The following is an 18,974-nucleotide window of genomic DNA, read 5'->3' as shown; positions in this document are numbered from 1 at the left end:
TCATATGGCGAGAGCAAAAGGTATGTTTTGTATGTTTACAATTAATACACTGAAAGTGTCTCAGAATCAATCCAAAATTATAATGGAAAGGTAGAACACAGGTTATGACACTTGTCATGTAGTACATGGCTTTATTTTGACATGATTAAGTCGTAGGAGCCTCCAGTGTATATAGAGCTTCCAGAAGTTCTCCAATTCTTTATTTCGATTCTTTCTCTATAATGTTGCTCTGGAAATACTTAATATAACTAATATTCTCTTCTTTCTTTTCCACCCCAACCTCTTCAAGAACAGGGATAATATCTCAAAACAAAAATGAATTTTAGCCCATTACTTGTCAAACCTGTTTGAAACCAGGCCCCAGATGTGTATTAGCTGCAAACAGCTAAAGTCACATTGTTCAGCAATGTTCAGTAAACGGTCATCACTACACATGCTTTGAACTCTGAACTTCCCTGTCAACAGCGGTGATGCCTCTGTTAAACACAGTTTCTTCAACTTTAAAATGGGGTAAAATATCTACCACACATGATTTTCATACATCTTTTGTTACTGAGTTTTGAGTGGCTTGTCCGAAGCCACAAAGTATATCACAAGACATTATGTTCAAACACACACACACACACACACACACACACACACACAGATATAAGCTGCCATCTTTACTGAAAGAACAGTTCTAACAAGACAGACAAAACATGCACAGAATAAGAGTGGATAAAATGCTAAACTGTCCCCTGCTTGGGAAACTGTAACGCAGCCCTGTGAGAGCAGGGATCGACTCTTATCGCATTCTACAGATGGCACAGAGTGGTCACACAAGAATTCTGCAACAGAGCAGAGATTTGAATACAGGCTTTCCCATGTCCTAGGTTGGTGGCCTAAGTACTGGGTCACCCTTCCTCTCTGAACAAGTCCCCTCTTTGATTTCAATGGGACTACTTGCAAATAATTGTGTTACTATACAATGCAAGGATGTATACAAATCAGGCTGTAGTTAAATATTACTATAGAACACTGTATATATTTTTTCTAAAATAAGTAAATAGTTTGAGAGCACAAGGTTAAAAAGGCATGCCATTCCCAAAAAGCAATCCAAGGTATTAGTGACTTATAGATCACTTTCCTTTAATATGGGAGGGAAAAAAAGTTGCATTACAAAAACAGCTGTATAAATATACCTTATTTCAATCAACTAGAAATAAGCTTAGTAGAATACACTTCATTTTTAAAAAAATATTTATGTTAAATGCAAGAGATGAAGTACTCATACTGGTCCCCACACTACAATAGAACTGGTATCTATTTTATTGATTATAAATTTAGAAAAATGGGTTGTTGTTTTTTTACTAAATCTAATTTAATCTACTCATCATCTGCTCATTACTACTTCTATTATTTGATAAGGACTTTTGATTACTCCCAACCTAGGCTGGATTCAAACCAGCGACCTAGAAATAAAATGCTCAATATCTCATTAGCAGTGATTTCCAGCTAGAATTGTTCCAACAAACACCTTTGCCTATTCTCACTGGTAGCTTCTTCGGCTCCACAGCATTAGACAATGAAGTGCAGATTGGAGAAACCAAATGAAAGACATGTAACAACAATAAAAATATGTTTTGGAGCAAGAAAAAGAAAGGAGATGGAATTTCAAATATCCGTTTCTTTATAAATATCTGATCTGGTCACCAAGTTCTCTAATGGATGATTGTTCTGCCAAAATGCTAGTATGAGTGCATCACAAAACTTGTGGCACATTGCTTTTTACAGAGTAGTTAATTATTCATACACTGATTATATTTGTACATTTCTATCCGTGACAAAAATAACGGATGCTTATGGGAAAGTATGTGATGCTCAGGTGGATCCCATGAAATCATCTTCAGAGGATTCAGTATGATAACACAAGCTTATTGTTATGGAAGTCAAGAATCCTTCTTCCTAGAGCTATTATCTGAAATCTGGCAGAAAATGTATTCTATTTTCCACTTTTGTAGTTTTATAAAAGGAATTCTGGATAAAATATGATTGTGAGAATAATTGCAAGAAACAGAAAATCAGGTAGACAGCCCTCTCTCCCCCAAAATAAATAAATATACCTTGCACATAAATTTAATTTTTGACAAAATTTTGCTATCCTTTGTAGCTCAATAGGTACTGTAGTTAATTACAGTCTCTTCCCCTTGGGTCCTATGTATAAGTGAATTCAAGAATGAGGTATGAACAAGTATCATAAGAGTACATACTCTGCATTCTTAACAGCTGGCTTAATGGTGCAATGGTGGCCCTCAAATCCTAAAACAAATAAGTAGCCATTCTTTAGAACATACTGAGGACAGGGATGCAACCATAATGATGTTCATTTTCCAAGTGTTGCCAATGCATTCAGGTGCTTGGCTGTTCGAAACTTTGTATCTGAGTAACAAAACCTTAAAATCAATATAACATTTAACGTAAAGCCATTGTGGAGTAGCAAATACAGGAGAAATGTGCTGACTAGATTCAGTCAGGTAAGCACATCTCTGCACCGGCTGAAGTCGATTTCTAACAGTAGAGGGTAAACAAGGAAACAGGGAATTGCAGTCATTAATCCCAAAGAAGAAAAAAAGATTTGAATCCGAACTAGAGTATCAGCAGGAGACATAAAATGCTGAAACCTACTAGTTATGCTTCTCAGATGGTAATGAGAAACCTCAGAGACTTTAGATATGTGAATTTTGAAGGCTGAGTCAAAAATAACCTCAAGCTTGCTATTAGCTGCCTCAGTTGCTAACTGCTGGACATCAAAGACCTGTGTTAGTGGGGTGGCTTTTTTCAGAAAATACAGTACTGAGATCAAATTATCCTGGCCTTTGTCTCCCCAAAACAGCACTGCAAATAATTACCCTGCATTCAGTTCTTTATTCCAGATGCAATGCAAGCACAAAGAATGTAATACAAATGCACAGAAGCTCTAAAAGAATTTATAACAGCAGTATAATTCACACAGTACCATGATACTCAATGCTGAGTTGAATTTTTCATTAGAAATCAATTTTTGGAGACTTCTTATTTTAAGAGATGGGTGTGTAATGGAATGCTAAACTATATTATATTGTTCAGCCACTAGGTGATGTTGTGTGTAAAATACCTTATTTAAAGCTAACCTTAGCCATACCAGGCAGAATATTAAAGGATCTTATGATGAACACATCTGGTGTATATAAGCAAGCTCTGTAGCCAGTCCATATGTGATATAGAGGAGCATGGCATGGCGTCAGGAATAAATTAAGAACAGAAAAGAAGAAACAAAGCAACAAAGATTGCAGGATGTCATCAACATGCCACTCTTCAATGCCCCATAGAACTTCAGCTTTGACAAACCTTCACAATGGACACATAGGAAGCAGTATTTTACAAGATTTCAAATGGCAAAAAAACTCCACAAAGAAACCGGAGGTATCATCATCAATTTATACTATAGATAAGCAGGCAGAGCATCTTTAAATCCTTTTACTTGAAGATGATGATTATGAAGGGGTTCTGATTATAAAGGGGTTCTGGCTATGTTTGATGCATACTTTGTACCTCATAAAAAGTGGTTTATGAAAGAGGGAAGGAGAGAGGATTCCAAGGCTAAGAGAAACAAATTCCAGCCTCCTATACATGGTATGGAAAAAGTCATAGCCCAAGGGATGATGCATGTCCAGCCTTAAGCACACAGTATAATAAATGCATGAAATGTGGACATTTTTCAGCTGTTTACCATACCAAAGCAGTCAGGAATTTACTCATATTACAGACAGTCAAGTGCCATTTTTTTCTGGGATCAAGGGCCGGTCCAAGGAAGTTCCGTGCTCTAGGCGAAACTTTCACCTTGTGCCCCCCCCCCCCCCCCCCCGCAGCCCCCCGCCCCCCTCTGCCCGGGGGTCCCCCCCCCACGGCAGCCCCCCCGCCCTGAGGCGCCCCCCCCCGCGGCAGCACCCCCCGGGGATCCGTGCGGCAGCTCCCCACCCCAGCTCACCTCTGCTCCGCCTCCTCCCCGAGCATGCTGCCCCCACTCTAATTCTCCTCCCAGGCTTGCGGCGCCAAACAGCTGATTGGAGCTGCAAGCCTGGGAGATTGTGGAAGTGGAGCAGCGACCGCACGCTCGGGGAGGAATGCTGTAAAAAAAAAAAAAAAAAAAAAATGGGGGCACCGCTTTTTGGCGCCCCCAAATCTTGGCGCCCTAGGCAACCGCCTAGTTCACCTTTATGGTATCACCGGCCCTGCTGGGATCTATCACTTGTGATGACATAGAGCCTGGCTGGAGAGTGAAATATTCACTGCAAGACTATTTACTTTAAAATTGACTCAGGAGCTGACATCACAGTTATCTCAGATGGGACTTACAATCACCTTCAACCCCTCCCAGAGCTGAAAGCTGCTTGACACAGCTCTGACTAGCCCTGGACGTATTCTGAACTGCATGAACCTGTTCACCACAGAAACCACTTATAAAGACAAAAGTGTATGTGATCAAAGGACCAACAGCCTTCCCAGCCACAGCATGGCATCCATGATGGGCCTGGTGAGAAAGGTAGAAGAACTTGATGGAATATTTAAAGGAGATTCAGTATAAATAACCTTAAGAGACAATGCTGAACCATATATTGTTCTTATACTTTGCAGGATTCCTACCCCTGTACTTCATAAAGTGGAAACGGAGTTCAAGAGAATGGAGCAGGTTGGCATAAATTACAAAAAAAATCTCTGTGCCCCAATGGTACCAGTTATAAAGAAAAATGGAACAATACAAATCTGTGTGGATCTTAAAAGACTTAACAAGGCCTCATGCAAATTCTGGTAAATTCCTTTAGCCAAATAAAGTACTAAACTGATTACATATCATCACACCCTTTGAGAGATTTTGCTTTAGAAGACTACCTCTTGGGATTATCACTGCACCTGAAATTTTCCAAAGAAAGATTGCAGAACTATTGGTGAACACAAATGTAGTTTTAGTATTCATAGACAGTATTTTGATATATGGATCTTGGATGGAAGAACACAACAAAACCCTCAATGAAGTCCTAAGCCTATTCAATCAGTCTGGACTGAAGCTAAACAAGAAAAAAAGGCATGATCTGCATACCCCAAATTAAGTTGTTGGGACAGTCCTAGCCCTGAGAAAGTAAAAGTAATTCAAGGACTGAATGCACCAACTAATGTACCAGAACAGAGATGCATACTGGGGATGCTAAGTACCTTAGTTGACGTCTACAAAACATTACACAATGACAAAGCCACTGAATGAACTGTTAAAGTCCAACATATCTTGGCTATGGGGGCCAAATCAAGAAATTGCCTTCAAAAAAGGTAAAATAAATTATCTCAACAGCTCCAGTTCCCAAGTACTACATGGTGAACAAACCCACAGTGGTCAGTGTGGGTATAAGCAGGTATGATCTAGGTGGTGCACTGTTGCAGCAACCTGGCTCTGAGTGGAAGACAGATGCATTTTGCTCTCACACACGCACAGAAGCAGAACAATCATATGCATCGATTGAAATGGAGTGCCTAACAAGTTTATGGGCATGTGAGAAATTGTATAGATATCTGTGTGGACTGGATACATTTACACTGATAGACCATAAACTGCTTGTAACCCTCATCAATGGAAAAAACACGGATCAAGAACCACTGGGATGCTAGTATCTGCTGCTAAAATTAATGTGATTTAACCCAATTGCTAAATATATTCCTGCGAAGAATCTGACAGTAACAAGCACTCCGTCACAAAGCCTAGTATCGCACTCAACTATTCATGAGCTAGAAGATGACAAAGGTGTACGTGGATGCTGTGGATACATTCAGACCAGTGTCAGAAAAGAGACTCCTCCAGCTGCAAAAAGCAACCCTGAAAGATATTCAACTTCAGGAAGTTCTAAGTTACCTTAGGAACAGCTGGCCCAAGAATCTAAAGGACACCAAGGAAGTGACAAGAGACTACTTTGCAGTACATGCACAAATAAGCAAATCAAGTGGACTCATGATTAAAGGCAATTGCATCATAATTCCAAACAAAATGAGAGGAGAAACCAGAGTGGTCGCCAGGCATCAGCAAGGACATAAAGAATAAAGAATCTGCATGTGAACATTGCAGAACTAACAGACCAACACAACACCAAGAATTTTTAATAACAATGCCTCTGCCAGAGGGACTTGCCTCTGACAGAGGTCAGCTGCAGATTTATGCAAATTCTGAGGACATCATTACCTGGTCGTCCTGGACTATTTTTTCAGTTATATAGAAATAGCATACTTGAAAGACATAACATGCCACAGTGTTATCAAGAAAGTGAAATGTGCTTTTGCTCATTTTGGTATTCCAGAACAATTAGTGATGGACAATGGACCACAATTCACTGCAGCAGAATTTTAAGTCATTCTGAATGAAATAGGATTTTGATCATATTACTAACAGCCCATGTTATACACAAGCTAATGGAGTGGCTGAGAGAGCTGTACACACAGCCAAGAAAATCCTCCAGCCCGAAGATTCATTCTGCTCTCTTCAGAGCTACTGGATCTGGTCCAGCACATGTCCTGAAGGGAAGATAACTCAGAACTACTGTTCCAACTTTGGAAAAGAATCCATTTCCAAAGTGGCTAGACATGAAGAAAGCAGCCAAATTGGATAAGGCTGCTAAAAAGAGTTTATGAACATTTTTACAATAGATGTCACTCAGTTGAACAACTACTGGGTTTAGAACCTGGTAACCATGTTAATAACAAATTGGATGGAAAAGAGAGACACAATCCAGCTGTCATTAAGAAAAAAACTTAACACCCAGATCATACGTGATCGAGAGTGACAGTGGAGAGTTCAGCAGAAACAGTTGACATCTACAATTTGTTCCTCAGAGACAGCAATCAACAGAGCAAACTCTACAGATGGCAGATGAAGCACAACACAGACCTACAACAGCCAGTCAGTGCAACTAATGGACAGTCAGATGACTAAGCTGTTATGCATTTGGGTCATGTAATTAGAAACAGCACAATTCAGAGACATTTAACAGACTGAGCTGTACTGGACTTCAAAGATAGCATAATAGTGTATATTTTGTAAATGATAGGAATGTAGAGCCTAAAGGAGGAGATATAATGGAATGCTAACCATTATACTGTTCAGCCACTAGGTGGTGCTGTGTGTAAAATACCTTATTTAAAGCTAACCTTAGCTATGTCTGGCGCTCTGGCAGAGTATTAACGGCTCTTATGATGAAAACATCTGGTGTGTATGAGCAAGCTTAATAGCCAGTCAATATCTGGAACAGAGGGGTATGACAGGATGAAGAAAAAATAAATGAATGAAACAAATCCTCACAATAAACTTCACCCCTTTTTTTAAATGTAAAAACTTTCATTGAATATGTTTTGTCTTCAGAAGACATTTGGCACAGAGAGTAACAATTTAAGCTTTTCCCATCCTCCACCTTTAGGAATGAGAGGGGATTCATTCTCCACAACAATTCAGTTTTTGGTGACCATGCTCAGGTTCTCTACAAGATTGCCAATTCATGCAAATTTTTGATGGTTTGTACGATTGTGAACTGGGACTATCCCACTCATTTGCAGAGGTCACTAAAGAGCCATCCGATTGTAACCTTTTTTTTCAGTAGCATAAATCATTATTTCTGGCCCAGCCAGAATACTGAGGAAATACTGGAAATTACAGAAGGAAACAGGATCTCAAAATTCTTCCAGACTTATTCCCCGAGTAAATAGATTGAGAGATATATTTGATTAGGCAAGTAATAGCTACGTGAAGAAACTGGACCAACAAGCCTTATCAGACTCGGCCATCACTAATAAACATCCACATTGCATATGGCTAAATACTGACATAGTGACTTACTTCAGAATTACTATTATTAATCTAAAATGGTGGCATATTTTTCATCTTAAATACTTAATATGTTCGCATTATAGGGCAGTTATTTGTTTATTATTATGATTGGTCAGCACTGTGCAATAGTACTGGGAGGTCCCAACCAAGATTAAGGGCTCTATTGCGCTATGGGCTATACAATGACACAGTGCCCCATGGAGCTTGCAATCTAAATAAACAAGACAAACAGAGGGTGGGAAGATAAACAGAAGCAGAGACGGGTGAAATGACTTGCCAAAGGTCAAACAGGTTAGCCAGGGCCTGAATTAGAACCCAGGTCCCAGTTCAGTGCCCTACCCACTAGACCACACTGCCTCTGAAACAATCACTGTTGTTGAAGAAGGCAGGCATCAACCCTATTATCTCTCACGGGCTAAATGAGCACTGTACCATTTGAGCTAATTTGAAAGCAGACAGTGTGCTCGGCACTGCACAAGGCACGGAAGACAACATGGGGCTAGATCACCAGCTAACGTAAATCTGCAAGTTCTATTTGCTTCAGTGGAGCTTCAACAATTTATACCAGCTGAGGACCTGTTCTGTGCTCCAAGGAAATTATAATTCAGATTTATGAAGAAGACATTTTGTATCTAATATAATTGATTACAGCCTGTAATGCGAACAGAACCTAATTTGTACTAATGAATCCTATGCATAATACAGATAGGCATTTAATAGTATGGAGACCACAAAATGCCAAAGCAGATGTCATTTATGGCGATGACAATGTACACAGATGGCTATGTTCCCCATCTCTCTTTGTCCCCTTCAAGTTTGATAAGAAGGCATTTAAATCAGGAGATTCCTCTGAAATTCAGTGCCTATTAATTCCATGCCACGATACTCCATGTACTGTATCATTCACCACCCTATAATAGTTATCTTTGTACTATGGAAATGCTTGTCTGCTCTGGCAAATTTTGATAAATGGAACTTCAGATTAAAAAGAATATAATCAGAATTGAATCTAACATATCTCTTGGGGGGTCTTTTATAGAGAAAAACAAACCTGACTTAATTCAATTACCAAAGTTCAGCATGTGTGTGATACGGCAATAAATAATACATATAATTTATATCTGTAAAATATTTATTAGTACACACAATGTATATTTTTAAAAATTATCCCATATATATTTATGTTGTGGTGGGTGCACTTTTTGTGAGTCAAGAGCAAACCATGTTTTTGGGGGGGGTGGGGGGGAGGAGGGGTTGCACAAAACAATACTCCATGCCAAGATTAGCTGTGAATTCCATACATATATAATATAAGCATTCACTGTATCCTTTGCTGTTTGTCAGAACTGCAAAACTTTTGTGTAAATATCAGGTTGTGCTGAAATAAAACACGAATTGCTCAAATTATAAATGACAAGCTCAAATTCAACATTATTTGCCAAAATGTCAATCAAGTTTCAAGTCAACATTGGTGTCTAATGCAAATCTGCATAGGTATTTTAGTGCATCAGAAAATAATCTTGACTCACTAAAAACAATTGATTTATAGAAGACAGTTTGCAGATGTTCTTTACTGTCATTGTATGCCATCAAACCTTGTGAAAATTATACAAACTGAGTTATATAACAGTTCTTCTCTTGTTTTAGAAGTCTACGCCAGATTATAAAATTAAAATATAGTAGGAAAAATTTGAGGATTGAGTAACAGATGAGGTATTGCTGTTAATGAAGGGAAGACAAGTGTTTAAATTAATGAGGACTGCGCGAGCTGAATAAGAGAACGTAATAGACAAATAAAATAGCTACTCAGAGAAGACAAATAGGAATACATCAACAGGCATTGTACAGAATTGGAATGGCACAGCCAGGAAAACAATCTTTTTATCACAACAGACGAATATACTAAAATTTTCACTTCACATTGTAATGTCATCTAAGTAACAGATGGCAAAATGCCACTTGAACAGGAAGAGAGACTATTGTCAGCAGCTATATAAAGAGCTAAGTGATGCTCCAGACATTGCTTTGTAAGTGTAAGGCCACGATCCACAAAGTCTTAAAATAATCTAGGAAGCAAAAACTAAAACAAAAACTGCCTCTGCAAAATCTCTTTCCCATACCCTAGCTTCAGACAAAGAGGCAAGCTGTCCCAACGTATTATAATTAAACTGTGGAGTCAGAGGCTGCTGTAAACGCTTAACCATTCTAAATAAAATTAAATAGTTTATAGCTGTCAAGACCTATGTCTGGACAAAGATAATTGCTGTCACCTTTAAGAAAACACAAATGAAATGGACAGTCTCATTCCTTAAATCAACTACAGATCAGCTTTCTACAGTTCCAGATTCCTTCCAAAGAATGGATGTAATGAGCTACTCATCATTATTTTTCTATAGTAAATAGAAGGGGAACCTGTTGACCTGAAAGTAGAACTGATGTTTTGCTGCCTTCAGCAACGAATACTTGCTACTAAAAATGACACAGTCGAATTCTCTCACTCTTTCATGTTTCCATTTATGATAAGATAGCAACGTGGATGCTGCTAGAGGGTTTGGGGCATAAAGTACAGGTTGTTGGCTGGGTGATGATCAGTAATCTTAAAGTATAATATGAAGACAATGTGAGTTTCAACTCGTTCCTACCGGCTGTAAAAAGAGCCATAAAAGCAATTGGAAGAGATTGGGCAGAGAACATACTCCTATGGCAGTATAACTGAATGCTAATTAGGCTACCGGAAAAAAAGGCATAAGTGGCTAGAGATCTCTATTTCATTGTGTAGTCAAGCTTTTAGGATTGAGAATCCTGCTGATAATACTTTAAGAGCAAAGGAAGGTAATGGGCTCTGGCAACATGCCCTTGCTGATAATATGGTTTGGTTATTTAAACAAATCAGTATATCCAAAAATGAGTCATCAAGCCAACAAATGTGTAATAATGTCAAGAGGGAAAAGTGAGTTCTGATCTCTCAGAGTGAAATTCACCCCATGGCAAGGGACAGCATAATATACTAAGGCCTAAGCACCAGAAATTGGTTTAATAAAAGATATTACCTCACCCACCTTGTCTCGCTAATGCAGAGCATAGGAATTTCCTGGACCTCTGTATGGGTTAATTTCTCCTCTAATAAAAAACCCTTTGTCCACATGGGAAATATTAAGTTTGGATATTCTGGGACAATAGCTGCATATTTTATGTCATTGTGCATAACATGTTAAAGCAAAACAGATCTTCCAATGAAGTCCAAAGCATATCTCACCCTATAACCATCTGTTATGCACAATTAATTACTTGGGAGGGGGGGATTTAGAGAGAGTTTGCTTATTTTTCCTTCAAAAAACAAAATGGCCATTTTAATAAGTTATTGCTTAAAGATGTATTTATTTGTAATACATGAAATAAAGTCCAGGTATTAAATTTCTCTGTTTTGTTTTGTGTGTTAAAATTGCCTCCCTAAGTCACTATAGCAGGGGTCGGCAACGTTTGGCACGTGGCTCGCCAGGGTAAGCACCCTGGCGGGCCGAGCCAGTTTTATTTACGTGCTGACGCAGCAGGTTCAGCCGATCGCGGCCCCCACTGGCCGCGGTTCGCTGTCCTGGGCCAATGGGGGCGGCGGGAAGCCACGGCCAGCACATCCCTCGGCCCGCGCCGCTTCCCGCCGCCCCCATTGGCCCAGGACGGCGAACCGCAGCCAGTGGGGGCCGCAATCGGCCGAACCTGCCACGTCAGCAGGTAAATAAAACTGGCCTGGCCCTCCAGGGTGCTTACCCTGGCAAGTCACGTGCCAAACGTTGCCGACCCCTGCACTGTAGGCAAGATAGTGGACACTAAACTCACCATCCTGAGCAGTTACTCATGCGAGTTGTCAGGGTTCCTTCCCCACGCTGAACTCTGGGGTACAGATGTGGGGACCCACATGAAAGACCCCCTACGCGTATTTTTACCAGTTTAGGTTAAAAACTTTCCCAAGGCACAAATTCCACCTTGTCCTTGAACAGTATTCTGACACCACCAAGTGATTTAGACAAAGAATCAGGGAAAGGACCACTTGGAGTCCTATTCCCCAAAAATATTCCCCCAAGTCCTACACCCCCTTTCCTGGGGAAGGCTTGAGAATAATATCCTCACCAATTGGTACAGGTGAACACAGACCCAAACCCTTGGATCTTAAGAACAATGAAAAATCAATTAGGTTCGTAAAAGAAGAATTTATTTTAAAAAAGATAAAAGAATCACCTCTGTAAAATCAGGATGGAAGATAACTTTACAGGGTAACAAAATGTTTCAAAACACAGAGGATTTCCCCTCTAGGCAAAACTTTAAAGTTACAAAAACGGGGATAAACCCCCTCTTAGCACAGGGAAAATTCACAAGCTACAACAAAAGATAATCTAACGCATTTCCTTACTGTTACTTACTATTTATGCAATATTAGATGCTCAGTTCAGATATGGCTTAGCGAGATGTATTTTCCCTGCCCTGGTTCCTTGCTGACTCCGAGAGAACAAAGGAACACAAAAACAAAAACCTTCCCCCACAGATTTGAAAGTATCTTCTCCCCTTATTAGTCCTTTTGGTCAGGTGCCAACCAGGTTGTCTGAGCTTCTTAACCCTTTATAGGTAAGGAGGGATTTTATGCTACCCTTAGCTGTATGCTTATGACACGAGTAGACCCACTGGGTTCTCTGGAACTTTTGTGTAAGCAAGAATTCTTCTACATGAGCATTGCACCCCTCTGCTGCTAATCTAGGTGTAGCACAAAATAAAAGTATTTAGAAACAAACGAGAAGTACAATAAATTAGAAATGCTGTAAATTGGAGTATTATGAGTCAAGTCCACAGATCTTGGAATCCAGCACAATATCTTTTTGTTTGGTTATTAGTTCCTTATCGAGTCACATGTGGTGAATGTCAATGCAATATTTGTATTGATTACTTTTCTTGTCCTCTACATATATGTGACTTGTTACTTATTTCTTTAAAGTCATAACAATAAATCTTGGTAGTAATCAATCTTGGCAATGAGGAGACGCAAACTAACATGACTCCAAAGTTTAAAATCTGTCCTTAAGTTAAAGTTCTTATCCTGTGTAAAAAGTGAGAACACATAACATTAGAAATAGTCATATAAAAGGAAAAGAAAATCAATCTTACATACTTTGGGGATGAGCAACATAGGAGGTTTATGAAAGACTGATTATGTAAGTTCATAGAATTCCATTTAGGTCTTTATCACTAGAGCTGAGATAGCAATTTGACATGTAAAAACTTTAAAACTTCATTTATACAGTAGACACTTGTTTGCAGTAACACCTTGTAACAGCAACCATCGCTTATGAGCAACCTTTTCCCTGGGAACACTTTCCCTACTGTGAATTGTTGACACTCCCCATAACAGCAACAGATGGATGAGATGATGGTGTACAGAGGAGGGGTTTAGATTTATTAGGAACTGGGGAAACTTTTGGGATGGGGGAGCCTATACAGGAAGGATGGGCTCCACCTAAACCAAAGTGGATCCAGACTGCTGGTACTTAACATTAAAAAGGTTGCAGAACAGTTTTTAACCTAAGAGATAAAAAGGCATCTTTTAAAAAGTGGAAGTCAAATCCTAGTGAGGTAAATTATAAATTAAATTATTAATTAGGATTTGACTAGTAAATAGAAAGGAGCATAAACACTGCCAAATTAAGTGTAAAAATGTAATGAGAAATGCCAAAAAGGAGTTTGAAGAACAGCTAGGCGAAAACTCAAAAGGTAATAACAAAATGTTTTTTAAGTACGTCAGAAGCAGCAAGCCTGCTAAACAACCAGTGGGGCGCCTGGACGATCGAGATACAAAAGGAACACTTAAAGACGATGAAGTCATTGCGGAAAAGCTAAATGAATTCTTTGCTTCAGTCTTCACGGCTGAGGATGTTAGGAAGATTCCCAAATCTGAGCCGTCCTTTGTAGGTGAGAAATCTGAGGAATTGTCACAGATTGAAGTGTCACTAGAGGAGGTTTTGGAATTAATTGATAAACTTATCAGTAACAGGTCACCGGGACCAGATGGCATTCACCCAAGAGTTCTGAAAGAACTCAAATGTGAAATTGCAGAACTATTAACTATGGTTTGTAACATGTCCTTTAAATCAGATTCTGTACCCAATAACTGGAAGATAGCTAATATAATGCTAATATTTAAAAAGGGCTCTAGAGGTGATCCCAGCAATTACAGACCGGTAAGTCTAACGTCAGTACCGGGCAAATTAGTTGAAACAATAGTAAAGAATAAAATTGTCAGACACATAGAAGAACATAAATTGTTGGGCACAAGTCAATATGGTTTCTGTAAAGGGAAATCATGTCTTACTAATCTATTAGAGTTCTTCGAAGGGGTCGACAAACATGTGGACAAGTGGGATCCAGTGGACATAGTGTACTTGGATTTCCAGAAAGCCTTTGACAAGGTCCCTCACCAAAGGCTCTTATGTAAATTAAGTTGTCATGGGATAAGAGGGAAGATCCTTTCATGGATTGAGACCTGGTTAAAAGACAGGGAACAAAGGGTAGGAATAAATGGTAAATTTTCAGAATGGAGAGGGATAACTAGTGGTGTTCCCCAAGGGTCAGTCCTAGGACCAATCCTATTCAACTTATTCATAAATGATCTGGAGAAAAGGGGAAACAGTGAGGTGGCAAAATTTGCAGACGATACTAAACTGCTCAAGATAGTTAACACTAAAGCAGACTGTGAAGAACTTCAAAAAGATCTCACAAAACTAAGCAACTGGGCAACAAAATGGCAAATGAAATTTAATGTGGATAAATGTAAAGTAATGCACATTGGAAAAAATAATCCCAACTATACATACAATATGATGGGGGCAAATTTAGCTACAACTAATCAGGAAAGAGATCTTGGAGTCATCGTGGATAGTTCTCTGAAGATGTCCACGCAGCATGCAGCGGCAGTCAAAAAAGCAAACAGGATGTTAGGAACCATTCAAAAAGGGATAGAGAATAAGATGGAGAATATCTTATTGCCCTTATATAAATCCATGGTATGCCCACATCTTGAATACTGCGTACAGATGTGGTCTCCTCATCTCAAAAAAGGTATACTGGCACTAGAAAAGGTTCAGAAAAGGGCAACTAAAATGATTAGGGGTTTGGAACGGGTCCCATATAAGGAGAGATTAAAGGATGAAAAGGAGAACTTTTCAGCTTGTAAAAGAGGAGACTGGTGGGGAGGGGGGGAATATGATAGAGATATATAAAATCATAAGTGGTGTGGAGAAAGTGAATAAGGAAAAGTTATTTACTTGTTCCCATAATATAAGAACTAGGGGCCACCAAATGAAATTAATAGGCAGCAGGTTTAAAACAAATAAAAGGAAGTTCTTCACACAGCGCGCAGTCAACCTGTGGAACTCCTTGCCTGAGGAGGTTGTGAAGGCTAGGACTTTAACAGGGTTTAAAAGAGAACTAGAATTCATGGAGGTTAAGTCCATTAATGGCTATTAGCCAGGATGGGCAAGGAATGGTGTCCCTAGCCTCTGTTTGTCAGAGGGTGGAGATGGATAGCAGGAGAGAGATCATTTGATCATTACCTGTTAGGTTCACTCCTCTGGGGCACCTGGCATTGGCCACTGTCGGTAGACAGGATACTGGCTGGATGGACCTTTGGTCAGACCTAGTATGGCCGTTCTTATGTTCTTATGGAAAGCATGACTATTGTCCCTCCTGTGCTTGTTTAAGATACTTATTTCTCTTTGCCATGCCTTATAAAATTGTACTATTTTTTCATAGAATAGAAGGGATGTGACTGAGTTGTAGGAGGATTGCATGCCTTGCATATATTATTTTGATGTCTTATCTTTTGGTACTGTAAATTTTATTATAACAGTGTACGAGCTCTTCTATTGTCACAGTGCTTTATTGCCCTGTTTCAATTGAAAAATAAAAATGTCTAAAACTACTATTTGTAAATGTACGTTGACCATCCCTAAATGAGCTACAGTTTCTCCAGGTGCTTCCAGAACCTCTCTTAACTATTAAAGGTGCTACATTAGGTATTTTCTTTCATCTACTGGTGCCTCTGCTGTTTCCAAAGAGGTGAAAATAATTCTGCTAAGGTTTTCCCTACATATGTTGTCAATTTTTTTCTGAATCATAGAGTGAATTTACTTCAAGCTTTGGAGTTCATCTGTCTAGAGAGAGCTCCAGTTTTCTGTCTATTCCTTTTTCTTGCCTGTGGGAAATGGATGTCTATGTTATCTGTCCCAAAGTAGGCGCATTTTTGAGGGCTATTATCTGGACTTGTTTATTGGAAACAGTTATAGTTTGATGGCTGAATTCCTGAATGTTAAGATTCATCTGAATAATTGATAAATTGTATATCCAACATTTTCTTCATAAGGCAAACTGCTCTGTATATCACACAGTTCACATTTTCTCAGGCAGAAAGTTATTACTGAACTTAAGTACTATAGCAGCTTCTCAGAGGATAATACTAGAAGCACTGATTCTTAATGGAGCAATGCATTTTAGAAGCAAGAGCTGAATGATCTGTAAGTGACTTACAAAGGGTTCAGTATTCCCCTTTCCTCAAATTACTAGATCTGACAAATTCCATGCAAGATGTACTACATATTAGGACTCTTTTGCATAACAGGTCCAAATTTCCATTACATGTATTTCTTAAACAAACAAAAAACACCGTACAGCTACTTCGATTTCCAGGTTTCTAAGCCTAAATGCTAAGTTATATTAAGTTCTCTAGCTTCCCAATTGTGAACACAAAACGTTGATGATTTATGGTAATTAGAAGGTTACAGTCACAATGCTACAACTGGCTTTGTGTGCTACTGAACCCTATTCAATTACAATTGAATTGCACAAATTAAGCAAATAATGAAAATCTATATATTTTCATTAACACAGTTGTTCCTATGACTGATCTCTGAACAAAGTACATTTTAACTTTCGGTGAACTGCAAGATAGGTCTGATTGCCTGCATTTTCCCACTGTGCTGGTAGCCTGCAGAGTATGAAGGGAATGTATACTGGTGGTAACAAAAGCAAATTTCTAGTTGTATTTAGTGTACTGACTGTAATGTACATGTAAGACTTTCATGGTGTTATGCAAGATTAATTTACCATTAAAACAGAGGTTGAAGGGGCCATGCATCAAAACTTAAGACACAGGGTTATTGCTTTTGACTGGCTCAGCCACCTACAGGAAAAAAAACCCCCAGTGTTGTGTTTTAAAACCTGCTGTCCCTCAGCTGCGTTTTCAAAGCTTTAACATATCACAGGAGGCAGAGTGATAGGTAATCACTAACTATAGCTCACTCTATCCCCCAGCCCTTTATAAAACATTCCAGACAATAAGCAGTAAAACACACTTAGAAACTTACAGATTACGGTATTGATCTTCCTCTCACACAGAGTCACAAACATCTCTCTTCCACCTAAATAATATTGTGGCCACAAAGGCATTTAAATCCTTCTGTTTCCTACAAATGTTGCGGGGTGGCTTCAATGAAAGACCAGCAGCAAAGTGCCAAATGGGGTATATATATTTCTATGGTATTTCATTACAGTGTTGATCATAGGTTAAACCTTCAATTTTAATGTGGGAGGGGTGGGGGGGAAACCAAACAAAGAATTGCAAGGAATCAACTGAAAGAAAGGCATTGCAAGGAATTTTCAGCTGGTATATCACTGCATTAGTAATCACAGGATAAGGGGATCTTAATGTGGTGCAGTAACTGTACTAAAAATAGATGCAGCTCTTTAATATCTATAAAATTACACACCTTTACTTTCTTATGATCAGCAAGTTTACTGTGCTAGCCCTGACTGTTGAAGACAGAAGAACACAGCAACAATGGTAGTGCCCTCTATGTGCTGGATACCTGAAACGTAACTTCCTCACACTTTACAGGACTCCTGTCTTCCCCTCTCTAGCCACCTCCCTCACAAAAGATATTGTATGGAGCTGTGTTCTAGATTGCTTCTAGAGAGAGGATTCCCTGCAACTAGAAGAGCTCCCAGAAGTACTAGGCGAGTACCTGGTATAGTTGGATGGGGTACAGCCTTCTTTTGCCCCAATCCATGTCTTAAGGCACATGAACAGTTAATAAATGAACAAAAATCAGATGAATATAGTAAATAGTAAGGCCCATTATTTTCAGAAGTGCTCAATACCCACAAATCAGGCGAGATTTTCAAGAGGGCTCAGCACCCAGCAACTCCTGCTTAATGGAAGCTCTTGAGTGCGGCGTTTTAATGAAAATCTGGGTCTAAAACTCTCTCCGCCCCCGCCCCCCACAACTGACTCCATTAGGATAGCAATTTATCACAGACATTAATTCCAGAGACATGTCCCCTTTGCTAAAAATTTCATGCCACCAGTTCCTTCTGGAAGATTAACTGGTCTCTTCTCTTGTAGTATCTCACCGAGAGGAAGGGGCAGTTTCTCAACTGAAATTTATCTGCTTTGAGATGTCAGACAGCTCAAAAAGGCCAGAATTTGACTGAAAATGGGCAGCAGAGAATTCCCCTGCTGTATAGCAAATCCCTGTTGATGTAATGCTGTCACAGCCAAATCCCGCCCCAGTCACTCCCCATAATCCTCTCTGGCAAAAGGCACATGTTGAAGGGAGGGATAGAGTATATTAGAGATATGATGCATTTGACATCCTACACTAGTGACATAACTTAGAGAAGCCCCTTAGCTGCTTAACTGTTGTTGGAACTGAGGCTGGCACTCACACTGACCCTCACAAACAGGAAGCTGTAACTGGCCTCTTGACATTCCCTACTGTCTCTTGTTGCTGAGCAAAGCTTGGCTGCATGAGACAATCTGACTTGTGTTGTTCAAGATACTCAATACTAGAGCTGCTTAAGAAAAAATGAAATTTGAGATATTTTGTGAAATTTCCTCTTCACTCCCACCTCCCTAGCTACACTGCTAGTAATTTTTTAAATGTATATACAAATATGTGAAAAAAAATGTTTGCAATTTTTTGCCATGTTTCAACCAGCTCTAGTGAACACAGGCAACATAGGACTTAACAAGTCAAAACCAGCACAGTTAATTCTGCCTGGT

Source organism: Terrapene carolina, unplaced genomic scaffold, assembly GCF_002925995.2.
Source record: "Terrapene carolina triunguis isolate 2854851 unplaced genomic scaffold, T_m_triunguis-2.0 Scaffold33891, whole genome shotgun sequence".
Lineage (NCBI taxonomy): Eukaryota > Metazoa > Chordata > Testudines > Emydidae > Terrapene > Terrapene triunguis.
The sequence above is the reverse complement of the archived record's forward strand: the minus strand, read 5'-3'. Positions refer to the sequence as shown.